The sequence below is a fragment of the Bubalus bubalis genome, chromosome 1 (assembly GCF_019923935.1).
Source record: "Bubalus bubalis isolate 160015118507 breed Murrah chromosome 1, NDDB_SH_1, whole genome shotgun sequence".
In the NCBI taxonomy this organism is placed as follows: Eukaryota; Metazoa; Chordata; class Mammalia; order Artiodactyla; family Bovidae; genus Bubalus; species Bubalus bubalis.
Window position 1 is genome coordinate 63,253,675 of NC_059157.1, and position 12,560 is coordinate 63,266,234.

At 40.0% G+C, this 12,560-nt stretch overlaps 1 non-coding gene across 1 annotated transcript; it reads left to right on the plus strand.

Annotated features, from left to right (window-relative positions):
* Positions 1-1,753: 1,753 nt before the first annotated feature.
* LOC112587535 lies at positions 1,754-1,860 on the plus strand. Its single transcript, XR_003112067.1, has one exon. It is a non-coding gene; the product is annotated as a U6 spliceosomal RNA (small nuclear RNA).
* The last annotated feature ends 10,700 nt before the right edge of the window (positions 1,861-12,560 follow it).

Genomic DNA, 12,560 nt, shown 5'->3' on the forward strand with positions numbered 1-12,560 from the left:
CTAGATAGCATATTCAAAAGCAGAGACATTACTTTGCCAACAAAGGTCCGTCTAGTCAAGGCCATGGTTTTTCCTGTGCTCATGTATGGATGTGAGAGTTGGACTGTGAAGAAGGCTGAGCACTGAAGAATTGATGCTTTTGAACTGTGGTGTTGGAGAAGACTCTTGAGAGTCCCTTGGACTGCAAGGAGATCCAACCAGTCCATTCTGAAGGAGATCAGCCCTGGGATTTCTTTGGAAGGAATGTTGCTAAAGCTGAAACTCCAGTACTTTGGCCACCTCATGCGAAGAGTTGACTCATTGGAAATGATTCTGATGCTGGGAGGGATTGGGGGCAGGAGGAGAAGGGGACGACAGAGGATGATGGCTGGATGGCATCACTGACTCGATGGACGTGAGTCTCAGTGAACTCAGTGAACTCCGGGAGTTGGTGATGGACAGGGAGGCCTGGCATGCTTCAATTCATGGGGTCACAAAGAGTCGGACACAACTGAGCGACTGATCTGATCTGATGGTCCATGTAATTACATTGGCTAGTTTTCTGTGATTATGATTTCAGTGTTTCTGCCCTCTGATGCCCTCTTGCAACACCTACCATCTTGCTTGGCTTTCTCTTACCTTGGACGTGGGATATCTTTTCACGGCTGCTCCAGCAAAGCGCAGCTGCAACTCCATACCTTGGACGAGAGGTATCTCCTCACGGCCGCTCCTCCAGACCTTGAATGTAGAGTAGCTCCTCTCTGCCCTCCTGAGCCCGCACAGCGACCGCTTCTTGGATGTGGGGTTGCTCCTCTTGGCCGCCTCCGCTGACTTCGGGAAATGATTAATATAAATTATATGAAGGATTTTAATTAAAAATAAACAGCAAAATAAATATTAAAAATTGGTACAAATTTATGCAAGATATAAATATAGGTAAACTTGCCTATGAAGTTGGAAACTGTAAGTTTAAAAATATGTTTACCTAGATGGGTAAACAATGGAAACAGTGAGAGACTTTTTTTGGGGGGTACTCCAAAATCATTGCAGATGGTGATGCAGCCATGAAATTAAAAGCCGCTTGCTCCTTGGAAGAAAAGTTATGACCAACCTAGACAGCATACTAAAAAGCAGAGAAAATACTTTGCCAACAAAGTCCATCTAGTCAAAGCTATGTTTTTTCCAGTAGTCATGTCTGGATGTGAGAATTGGACTATAAAGAAAGCTGAGCACCAGAGAATTGATGCTTTTGAACTGTGGTGTTGGAGAAGACTCTTGAGAGTCCCTTGGACTGCAAGGAGATCCAACCCGTCCATTCTAAAGGAGATCAGTTCTGAATATTCATTGGAAAGACTGATGCTGAAACTGAAACTCCAGTACTTTGGCCACCTGATGCGACGATCTGCCTCATTAGAAAAGACCCTTATGCTGGGAAATATGAGAGTGGGAGGAGAAGGGGACTACAGAGGATGAGATGGTTGGATGGCATCACTGACTTGACGAACATGAGTTTGATCAAGCTCCGAGGGTTTGGTGATGGACAGGGAAGCCTGGCGTGCTGTAATCAATGGGGTCACAAAAAGTCAGACATGACTGAGCATCTGAACTGAACTACCTATCATTTATCTATTTATCTATCCTCTATCAAGTTGGGTTCAGTGACTGTTTATTAATGTATGGAATAAGTAATGCTCCTGGAATAAAATCTGGTAATTTTCAGTGTGACTAGGAGATCATGTCATGATTTTCCACTTAAAAATGTAATGGGATTTTAGTGTTCACTTCAGCAACACATATACTAAAATTGGAACGATACAGAGAAGAATAGCATGGCCCCTGCACAAGGATGACATGCAAATTCCTAAAGTGTTCCATATTTTAAAAAAAATATAATGGGGTTTTAGAAGTCTCTGCTTCTATTTAGGCTTCATTGCACCGTATATATGTCTGTAGAGGGGTTAGGGGGAAAATGGAGAACTTCTCCATACATTCTCAAGATTACTTTAATATAATCCCAGATACTTTAGAATAGTATCAACCAAGTTATTTATAAAATATTTGCCAAACTCCTTCATTTGTGGACTTAATTTAGATCATATGAAGAGGGTGAGAAGGTCATTTTGGAAGTTTGATTGCATGAGCAGTGGTCCATGAGCAAAGCCATGGCAAGTTGAAGATAGTAATGAGATTTGTCCTGTAAAAAGTCTTATAGATTATATAAGAAGAAAATTGTGAATGGGTAATATAAATCTCAAATAAGAATAGTCTTAGTAATTCTTATAATAAATTTTCACTGTTATGCCTGAGTAGATGATACAAATTATAACACTCAGAACTCAAGTAGAATATTTAATTTCCTTATTTAATTTTAAGGGGACAAAATTTTTAAACTTCAGACTGTCACAGTAGAGATATATGCATAGGCTCCCAGTATCAAAATAAAAAGTGCACATTAGTCTATGCATTCAAGGGTATGCACAACTGAACTCTATTCTTAGTGCTCATCAGACAACTCCATTTACCAATTACACATCCCTTCATCCTGGACCACAGAACTCCTTTGACTAGAACTGGTTCTACTACTTTCATACTGAGTTGGAGGCTGGACATCTGTGATAAGGCTAGGATCTTTAGTGGATTAGGTGCACCATACACTCATTCTTTTGAAGTCTTTTATTCTGTGATAGACACTAGTGTGGAATCTGTGATCTGGCCTCATTGAACAAGAACTTACTCATCTTAGTTGTTATTCTTTTTTTATTTTCAACTTTGCTGGCACTCAAAGTCTTTTCTCTTGTTCTATTATATTCAAGGACATAGAGAAAAATCCAATAAATTAGATATGTAAAATGAGAAAAGATAACAATATTAAGATGATAGTATTCATAGACTAGCTAATAGTCTTTAGGAGTGTGAGAAAAATACACACCTATGGTAATACAAATTCACTTATCAGAATATTATCCTGTTACATGGAGAAAACCATTTCTTCATCTTTGTCCTTTCAACCGTACCTACTCCTCCATAATCTTAGCAATAACCCATAGATATAAGAGTCTTCAAGTATGACTGTTGATCTCATGCAAAAACATTACTTTGATGGATTAAATTTTTCACTGATTAATACTGGATGTGTGGTTTTTTAATGAGGGCTGTATCAGTTAGACTTAGGTTCAGTTGAATCCAACATACATATTCAAACTAATAGCTGTAAAAAGATAAAAGTGGACTCCTTTCTTATAACATGATAATACAGAGGTAAGCATTTTGAAAGTAAACTAGCTCAGGATTTTGTGTTTTGTTACTCTACATTCTTAGATAATGCCTCAAGATCTAAGATGGCACCTCTGAAAGGCTTCCATCATAATGCACAAATCTAGCAATTACAAAGAGAAAGTGCATTCCTTTTCTAAACAATTAACTCCATAGACATTCTATGGACAACTTTACATCTATTACATTCCAAACTTAAGAATATGGGCATACTTACCTAAAGTCAAAGATGAAAAATGTAAGCTTTATGCAAATTGGAAATGTTACTGAATCAAAATCTGTTTTGTCACTAATGAAGTTAAGCAGCATGGCTATTAAGAGAAAATGAATTGTCTCTGACCAAATCTCTTTACTATTTATCTGAAATATATGTCAAAGAATAAGATGAGCTTTAAGTTTGTATTTTAGGAGCATAAACAAAAGCTTCAAATAGCCACAATCATGTACATAAGTACAGAACTTAATGATTTAACATATTTAGTGGTCTTAAAATGAACAAAAGTTCTCTAACCCCATCACATCTGACATATTTATTCTTTATGTTTTCCCAACAAGTCTCAATGTTTTTGTTTTTGTTTTTTGTTTTTTGTTTTTTTATGTTGTAATGATTCCATGTTGTCTAGAATGAATATTTGGATCTTTCTTTTTGATTGTATATGTAGATTAGGCAGAGTAATAGCCCTGTCAAAGATGTCCATCCACATCCTAATCTCCCAAACCAGTAAAAAAGCTAATTTATGCGGTTAAGAATTTTACAGAGTTGACTGAATTATCTTGAGATGGGAAGATTATCATCTATTATCACATTGGGGTCAATATAATTCAAAGAGTCTTTGTAAGGAGGACACATGAGTATCAGAGTCAGAGAAAAAGTAATTTGAGAATACTATATTGATGGTTTTGAAGAACCAGGGAGAGGTCATGAGCAAAGGAATGAAAGCAGACTCAGAAGTTGGAAAAGGCAAGGAAACAGATTAGTTTTCAACTGCCAAGGAACTACAGAAGAATGAAGCCCTATCATTTTTTTTTTTTTTTTTTTTTTTACTTTAGCCCAGTGAGACTTCTGATGCACATAACAGTTAAATATAAACTGTTATTGTGTTAAGCCACTAGTGTTAGTAGCTCAGTGGCGTCTGGTTCTTTGCGATCCCATGGACTGTAGCCTACCAGGCTCTTTTGTCTATGAAATTCTCCAGGCAAGAATACTGGAATGGGTTGTCATTTCTGTCTCCAGGGGATCTTCCTAACCCAGGAAATAAGCCCATGCCTCCTGCACTGCAAAAGATTCTTTACCTTGTAAGCCATTAAGTTTGTGGTAATTAGATCCTTGGCAGTTGAAAACTAATATGCTATATAACAAACAGCACTATTAACACAACCTAAATGAACAACCAAATTTTGTTTCTTTATTTTCTGAAACATGCTTAGCTTTCCTCGTGGATGACTATTCTCTAGGAGTAAAGAGGAAAACTAAACTTTCCAATTATTACATTTCAGATTCTTCCATGTAAAGTGTCTCCTTCTAATTATTGCTCACACTTTCATATGACCTCTTTGACTTCCTAATTACCTCCAAGATGGTATCTCTGTATACTTGTGAGCTTAAGAGATCTATTAACAGTGAAGTAAAGGAGTCCAGTATCAAATATGGGCTCATGGTTTCTCTAACACTGAACTGGAGCCTATGAGCTAGACCTGTTCTTGACTAGATCATCAGTCGTAATGCTGGAATTCTATTTGAATCTGACAACAAATGTTGTGGACTTTATTTGTTGCATCTAAATTTTGTTGTCCATGGACCATTTCAGCTTATACATAACCATGCTTCAAACATGAGCAATCATGAACTTCTCAGTCACCAGCACATCTCTCACAGCCTCTCGGGAGCCATGAGTTCTTCAATACACTCATTCAAGTGAACGCTTTCTTGGGCAATATTTCTCTCTTACTATATATTCGAGAATTGTTCCAAGTTGAGTGTGAGACTGTGAGCCTCATTAAGAAGCTTCAAATCAGTTCAGATTAGTCACTCATTCCTGTCTCACTCTTTGTGATCCCATTAACCACAGAACACCAGGCCTCCCTGTCCATCACCAACTCCCAGAGTTTACTCAAACTCATGTTCATTGAGTCAGTGATGCCATCCAACCATCTCATCTGCTGCAATCCCATTCTTCTGCCTTCAATCATTCCCAGCATCAGGAGCTTTTCTAATGAGTCAGCTCTTCACATTAGGTGGCCAAAGTATTGGAGTTTTGGCTTCAACATCAGTCCTTCCAATGAAAATTCAGGACTGATTTCCTTTAGGATGGACTGGTTTGATATCCTCACAGTCCAACGGACTCCCAAGAATCTTCTCCTACACCTCAGTTCAAAAGATTCAATTCTTCAGTACTCAGCTTTTCTTTATACTGCATCTCTCACATCCATACCTGACCACTGGAAAAACCATAGCCTGGACTAGATGGACAATTGTTGGCAAAGTAATGTCTCTGCTTTCTTATATGCTGTCTAAGTTGGTCGGGTGAATTTAACTCAAATGACCATTATATCTACTACTGCGGGAAGGAATCCCTCAGAAGAAATGGAGTGGCCGTCATGGTCAACAAAAGAGTCTGAAATGCAGTACTTGGATGCAATCTCAAAAATGACAGAATGATCTCTGTTCATTTCCAAGGCAAACCATTCAATATCACAGCAATCCAAGTCTATGCCCCAACCAGTAATGCTGAAGAAGCTGAAGTTGAATGCTTCTATGAATCCCTACAAGACCTTTTAGAACTAACACCCAAAAAAGATGTACTTTTCATTATAGGGGACTGGAATGCAAAAGTAGGAAGTCAAGAAACACCTGGAGTAACAGGCAGATTTGGCCTTGGAATATGGAATGAAGAAGGGCAAAGACTAATAGAGTTTTGCCAAGAAAATGCATTGGTCATAACAAACACCCTCTTCCAACAACACAAGAGAAGACTCTATGCATGGACATCACCAGACGGTCAACACCGAAATCAGATTGATTATATTCTTTGCAGCCAAAGATGGAGAAGCTCTATACAGTCAGCAAAAACAAGACCAGGAGCTGACTGTGGCTCAGACCATGAACTCCTTATTACCAAATTCAGACTTAAATTGAAGAAACTAGGGAAAACGACTAGACCATTCAGGTATGACCTAAATCAAATCCCTTATGATTATACAGTGGAAGTGAGAAATAGATTTAAGGACCTAGATCTGATAGATAGAGTGCCTGATGAACTATAGACTCAGGTTAGTGACATTGTACAGGAGACAGGGATCAAGACCATCCCCATGGAAAAGAAATGCAAAAAAGCAAAATGGCTGTCTGGGGAGGCCTTACAAAGAGCTGTGAAAAGAAGAGAAGCGAAAAGCAAAGGAGAAAAGGAAAGATATAAACATCTGAATGCAGAGTTCCAAAGAATAGCAAGAAGAGATAAGAAAGCCTTCCTCAGAGATCAGTGCAAAGAAATAGAGGAAAACAACAGAATGGGAAAGACTAGGGATCTCTTCAAGAAAATCAGAGGTACTAAAGGAACATTTCATGCAAAGATGGGTTCAATAAAGGACCGAAATGGTATGGACCTAACAGAAACAGAAGAGATGGCAAGAATACACAGAAGAACTGTACAAAAAAGAGCTTCACGACCCAGATAATCACGATAGTGTGATCACTGACCTAGAGCCAGACATCCTGGAATGTGAAGTCAAGTGGACCTTAGAAAGCATCACTACGAACAAAGATAGTGGAGGTGATGGAGTTCCAGTTGAGCTATTCCAAATCCTGAAGGATGATGCTGTGAAAGTGCTGCAGTCAATATGCCAACAAATTTGGAAAACTCAGCAGTGGCCAGAGGACTGGAAAAGGTCAGTTTTCATTCCAATCCCAAAGAAAGGCAATGCCAAAGAATGCTCAAACTACCACACAATTGCACTCATCTCACACGCTAGTAAAGTAATGCTCAAAATTCTCCTAGCCAGGCTTCAGCAATATGTGAACTGTGAACTTCCTGATGTGCAAGCTGGTTTTAGAAAAAGCAGAGGAACCAGAGATCAAATTGCCAACATCCACTGGATCATGGAAAAAGCAAGAGAGTTCCAGAAAAACATCTATTTCTGCTTTATTGACTATGCCAAAGCCTTTGACTGTGTGGATCACAATAAAGTGTGGAAAATTCTGAAAGAGATGGGAATACCAGACCACCTGATCTGCCTATTGAGAAATTTGTATGCAGGTCAGGAAGCAACAGTCAGAACTGGACATGGAACAACAGACTGATTCCAAATAGGAAAAGGAGTACCCTGCTTATTTAACTTCTATGCAGAGTACATCATGAGAAACGCTGGACTGGAAGAAACAGAAGCTGGAATCAACATTGCCGGGAGAAATATCAATAACCTCAGATAACAGATGACACCACCCTTATGGCAGAAAGTGAAGAGGAACTCAAAAGCCTCTTGATGAAAGTGAAAGTGGAGAGTGAAAAAGTTGGCTTAACGCTCAACATTCAGAAAACGAAGATCATGGCATCCGGTCCCACCACGTCATGGGAAATAGATGGGGAAACCGTGGAAACAGTGTCAGACTTTATTTTTCTGGGCTCCAAAATCACTGAAGATGGTAATTGCAGCCTTGAAATTATTCCTTGAAAGGAAGGTTATGACCAACCCAGATAGCATATTCAAAAGCAGAGACATTACTTTGCCAACAAAGGTTCGTCTAGTCAAGGCTATGATTTTTCCTGTGGTCATGTATGGATGTGAGAGTTGGACTGTGAAGAAGGCTGAGCGCCGAAGAATTGATGCTTTTGAACTGTGGTGTTGGAGAAGACTCTTGAGAGGCCCTTGGACTGGAATCCAACCAGTCCATTCTGAAGGAGATGAGCCCTGGGATTTCTTTGGAAGGAATGATGCTAAAGCTGAAACTCCAGTACTTTGGCCACCTCATGCGAAGAGTTGACTCATTGGAAAAGACCCTGATCCTGGGAGGGATTGGGGGCAAGAGGAGAAGGGGACGACAGAGGATGAGATGGCTGGATGGCATCACCGACTCGATCGACATGAGTTTGAGTGAACTCTGGGAGTTGGTGATGGACAGGGAGGCCTGGCGTGCTGAGATTCATGGGGTCGCAAAGAGTCGGACACGACTGAGCGACTGATCTGATCTGATCTGATAGAATCATTCAACTTCAGCTTTTTCAGCATTACTGGTCAGGGCATAGACTTGGATTATTTTGATACTGAATGGTTTGCCTTGGAAACGAACAGAAATCATTCTGTTGTTTTTGAGATTGCATCCACGTACCACATTTCAGATTCTTTTGTTGACTATGATGGCTACTCCATTCTTCTAAGGGATTCTTGCCCACAGTAGTAGATATAATGATCATCTGAGTTAAATTCTTCCATCCCATTCCACTTTATTCACTGATTCCAAAAATGATAACATTCTCTCTGGCCATCTCCTTTTTGACCACTTTCACTTTGTCTGGGTTCATGAATCTAACATTTCAGGTTCCTATGCAATATTGCTCTTTACAGCATCAGATTTTACTTCCATCACCAATCACATGCACAACGGGTGGTGTTGTTGCTTTGGTTCCATCTCTTCATTCTTTCTGGAGTTATTTCTCCACTGAACTCCAGTAGCATTTTGGGTACCTACCAACATGGGGAGTTCATCTTTCAGTGTCACATCTTTTTGCCTTTTCATACTGTTCATGTGGTTCTCGAGGCAAGAATACTAAAGTGGTTTTCCGTTCCCTTCTCCAGTGGACCGTGTTTTGTCAGAATTCTTCCCCATGACCCGTCTGTCTTTGGTGGTCCTACAGGGCATGGTTTCATTGAGTTAGACAAGTCTGTGCTCCATGTGATCAGATTGGTTCAGTTCAGTTCAGTTTCTCAGTCATGTCTGACTGTTTGCGACCCCATGAGTTGCACCACGCCAGGCCTCCCTGTCCAATACCAACTCCCGGAGTTCACTCAAACTCACGTCTACTGAGTCTGTGATGTTATCCAGCCATCTCATCCTTGCCCCCAATCCCTCCCAGCATTAGAATCTTGAAAATGAGTCAACTCTTCGCATGAGGTGGCCAAAGTACTGGAGTTTCAGCTTTAGCATCATTCCTTCCAAAGAAATCCCAGGGCTGATCTCCTTCAGAATGGACTGGTTGGATCTCCTTGCAGTCCAAGGGACTCTCAAGAGTCTTCTCCAACACCACAATTCAAAAGCATCAATTCTTCGGCGCTCAGCTTTCTTCACAGTCCAACTCTCACATCCATACAATGACCACAGGAAAAACCATGGCCTTAAGTAGACAAACCTTTGTTGGCAAAGTAATGTCTTTGCTTTTGAATATACTATCTAGGTTGGTCATAACTTTTCTTCCAAGGAGTAAGCATCTTTTAATTTCATGGCCGCTTCTGTAATTATGGTTTTCAGTGTATCTGCCCCCTGATGAGAAAGATAAGAAGCTTATGGCACCTTCCTGATTGGAGAGACTGACTGAGGTTCAAACTGGGTCTTGTTCTGATGGTCAAGGATATGCTCAGTTCAGTTCAGTCGCTCAGTCGTGTCTGACTCTTTGCAACCCCATGAACCACAGCACGTCGGGCCTCCCTGTCCATCACCAACTCCGTAGTCCAGCAAAACCTATGTCCATTGAATTGGTGATGCCATCCAACCATCTTATCCTCTGTCGTCCCCTTCTCCTTCTGCCCTCAATCTTTCCCAGCAACAGGGTCTTTTCAAATGAGTCAACTCTTCTCATCAGGTGGCCAAAGTATTCGAGTTTCAGCCTCAACATCATTCCTTTCAATGAACACCCAGCACTGATCTCCTTTAGGATGGACTGGTTGGATCTCCTTGCAGTCCAGGGCACTCCCAAGAGTCTTCTCCAACACCACAGTTCAAAAGCATCAATTCTTTCGTGCTCAGCTTTCTTTATAGTCCAACTCTCACATCCATACATAACCACTGGAAAAACCATAGCCTTGACTAGACGGACCTTTGTTGGCAAAGTAATGTCTCCGCTTTTGAATATGCTATCTAGGTTGGTCATAATTTTCTTTCCAAGGAGTAAGTGTCTTTTAATTTCATGACTGCAATTACCGTCTGCAATGATTTTGGAATCCATAAAAATAAAGTCTGCCACTTTTTCCACTGTTTCCCCATCTATTCGACATGAAGTGATGGGACCAGATGCCATGATCTTAGTTTTCTGAATGTTGAGCTTTACGCCAACTTTTTCACTCTCCTCTTTCACTTTCATCATAGGCTCTTTAGTTCTTCTTCACTTTTTGCTGGACATGCTCAGTAAATCTTTTTTTTTTTTTTTTAATTTTATTTTGTTTTTATTTATTTTTTTAATTTTATTTTTAAACTTTACATAATTGTATTAGTTTTGCCAAATATCAAAATGAATCCGCCACAGGTTAATGAAGATTACAGCAACCTCCTTCAAAAGGTCTCATGCATACACTGCTACACTCAGTTCCCCCAACCCTGCAGCAGGCCACCATTGACCCATGCCTCCACCAAAGACTCCTGGGCATTCAAGGGCAAATCTGGGTCAATCTCTTGTGGGGTCACTGCTACTTTCTCCTGGATCCTGCTATGCACAAGGTTATTTGTGCCTTCCTAGAGTCTGTTTCCCTCGTGCTTTCTAAGTTCTGGTGGCTCTATAATGGGTTTAATGGCGACCTCTTCCAAGAGGGCTTATGCCATACCCAAGTCTGCTGCACCCAGTGATATCCAAGGCACCCGGAGCGCCTGACCCTTTAGCAGTCCACTGATAACCTGTACCTCCACAGGAGACACTCAAACACAGTTCTGTCTCAGTCTCTGTTGATTCCCTGTGTCCTGGTGCACACAAGGTTTGTTTGAGCCTTCTAAGTGTCTCTGGAGGGTATTGGGTTTGATTCTAAATGTGGTTTTGCCCCTCCTACAGTCTTGCTGAGGCTTCTCCTTTGCCTTTGGCCATGGAGTATACCGCAAAGTCACTCCAGTGCCATGCAGCTGCCACTCCAGCATGAACCATCTTGAGGGGTTTCTCTGCCCTTTGGACATGGAGTATCTCCTCACAGTAACTCCAGCGCTGTGGATCTGCCACTTTAGTGCCTTCCTTCAAGTCTGGACCTGAGATGAGCAGTAGTTGCTTGCTCTCAGACTCACTCAGCAGCTCAAAACCCCCTTGGGCTCCTCTCCAGCTGCTTCAGGCATCAGCTGCATATCCAGAGGAGGAATTTTATATGGAAGCATATCTTTTAAGATATTCATTTTATTTTCAATGTAACTACTGATGTCATGGACTTTTTCACTTTTTTTCCAATTTCAGACAGCTTAATTTTCAGTGTAATTATTGTTTGTCCTAAAAGGGAACTCTTTGGCAACTTTCTGCCTTATTTCCACAGTGCTCATAAATCAATCATGATTTCAAATCATCAACTTTTGTCAGCAACAAGATGCATAACAGTGATGAAATGATATAGATTTATTTAAAAATGCTAAGTTTTCATGGATGATTTCTGCTAATAGGTCAGACATATGGTACAGTAAAAGTATAGTTTATGCCCTGTAGTAATTTCTAAAATATCAATCTGTATTTGTTCCCTTTAGAAAGCTTGATTCTGCTTGATGGATCATGGAGGTTACATACATTTAATATTTTGTGTCACACTTGACTCTTTTGGAGCAAGAAACCTAACTTCACTTTGTTTTATTTATACAAAGTTCTTTCTGCATAAATATTCCAAATTCTCACCAAAATAAACTAAAGTTTCAGGGCTTACCTATGCAATGTGAGAAAATAAAATGTGTGTTTTTTCAGTGTTTAAAAAAGGAAATTTAAACTGATAATAATAAATGGAAACATATGACAATGAATTCAATTTGAAAAAGGATGTACAATTTACTTCTATGCATATGTAAGTATAACTACAATATTTACATACCTCTCTCTATATATCTATAGCTATACAAACATTATATATGCCTTTATATAAATTATATGATAAATGGATAGAATGACATAGGGAATGCATGCATACATACATACATATATATATAAACCTATTTTTCCTTGAAGAACTGCTATTACTAATTTTTCAAGTTGTCTCTATTAATATGGACTTCCCTGATGGCTCAGATGGTAAAGCATCTGCCTACAATGTGGGAGACCCAGGTTCAATCCCTGGGTTGGGAAGATCCTCTGGAGAAGGAAATGGCAACCCACTTCAGTACTCTTTCCTGGAAAATCCCATGGACAGAGGAGTGTTACAGGCTACAGTCC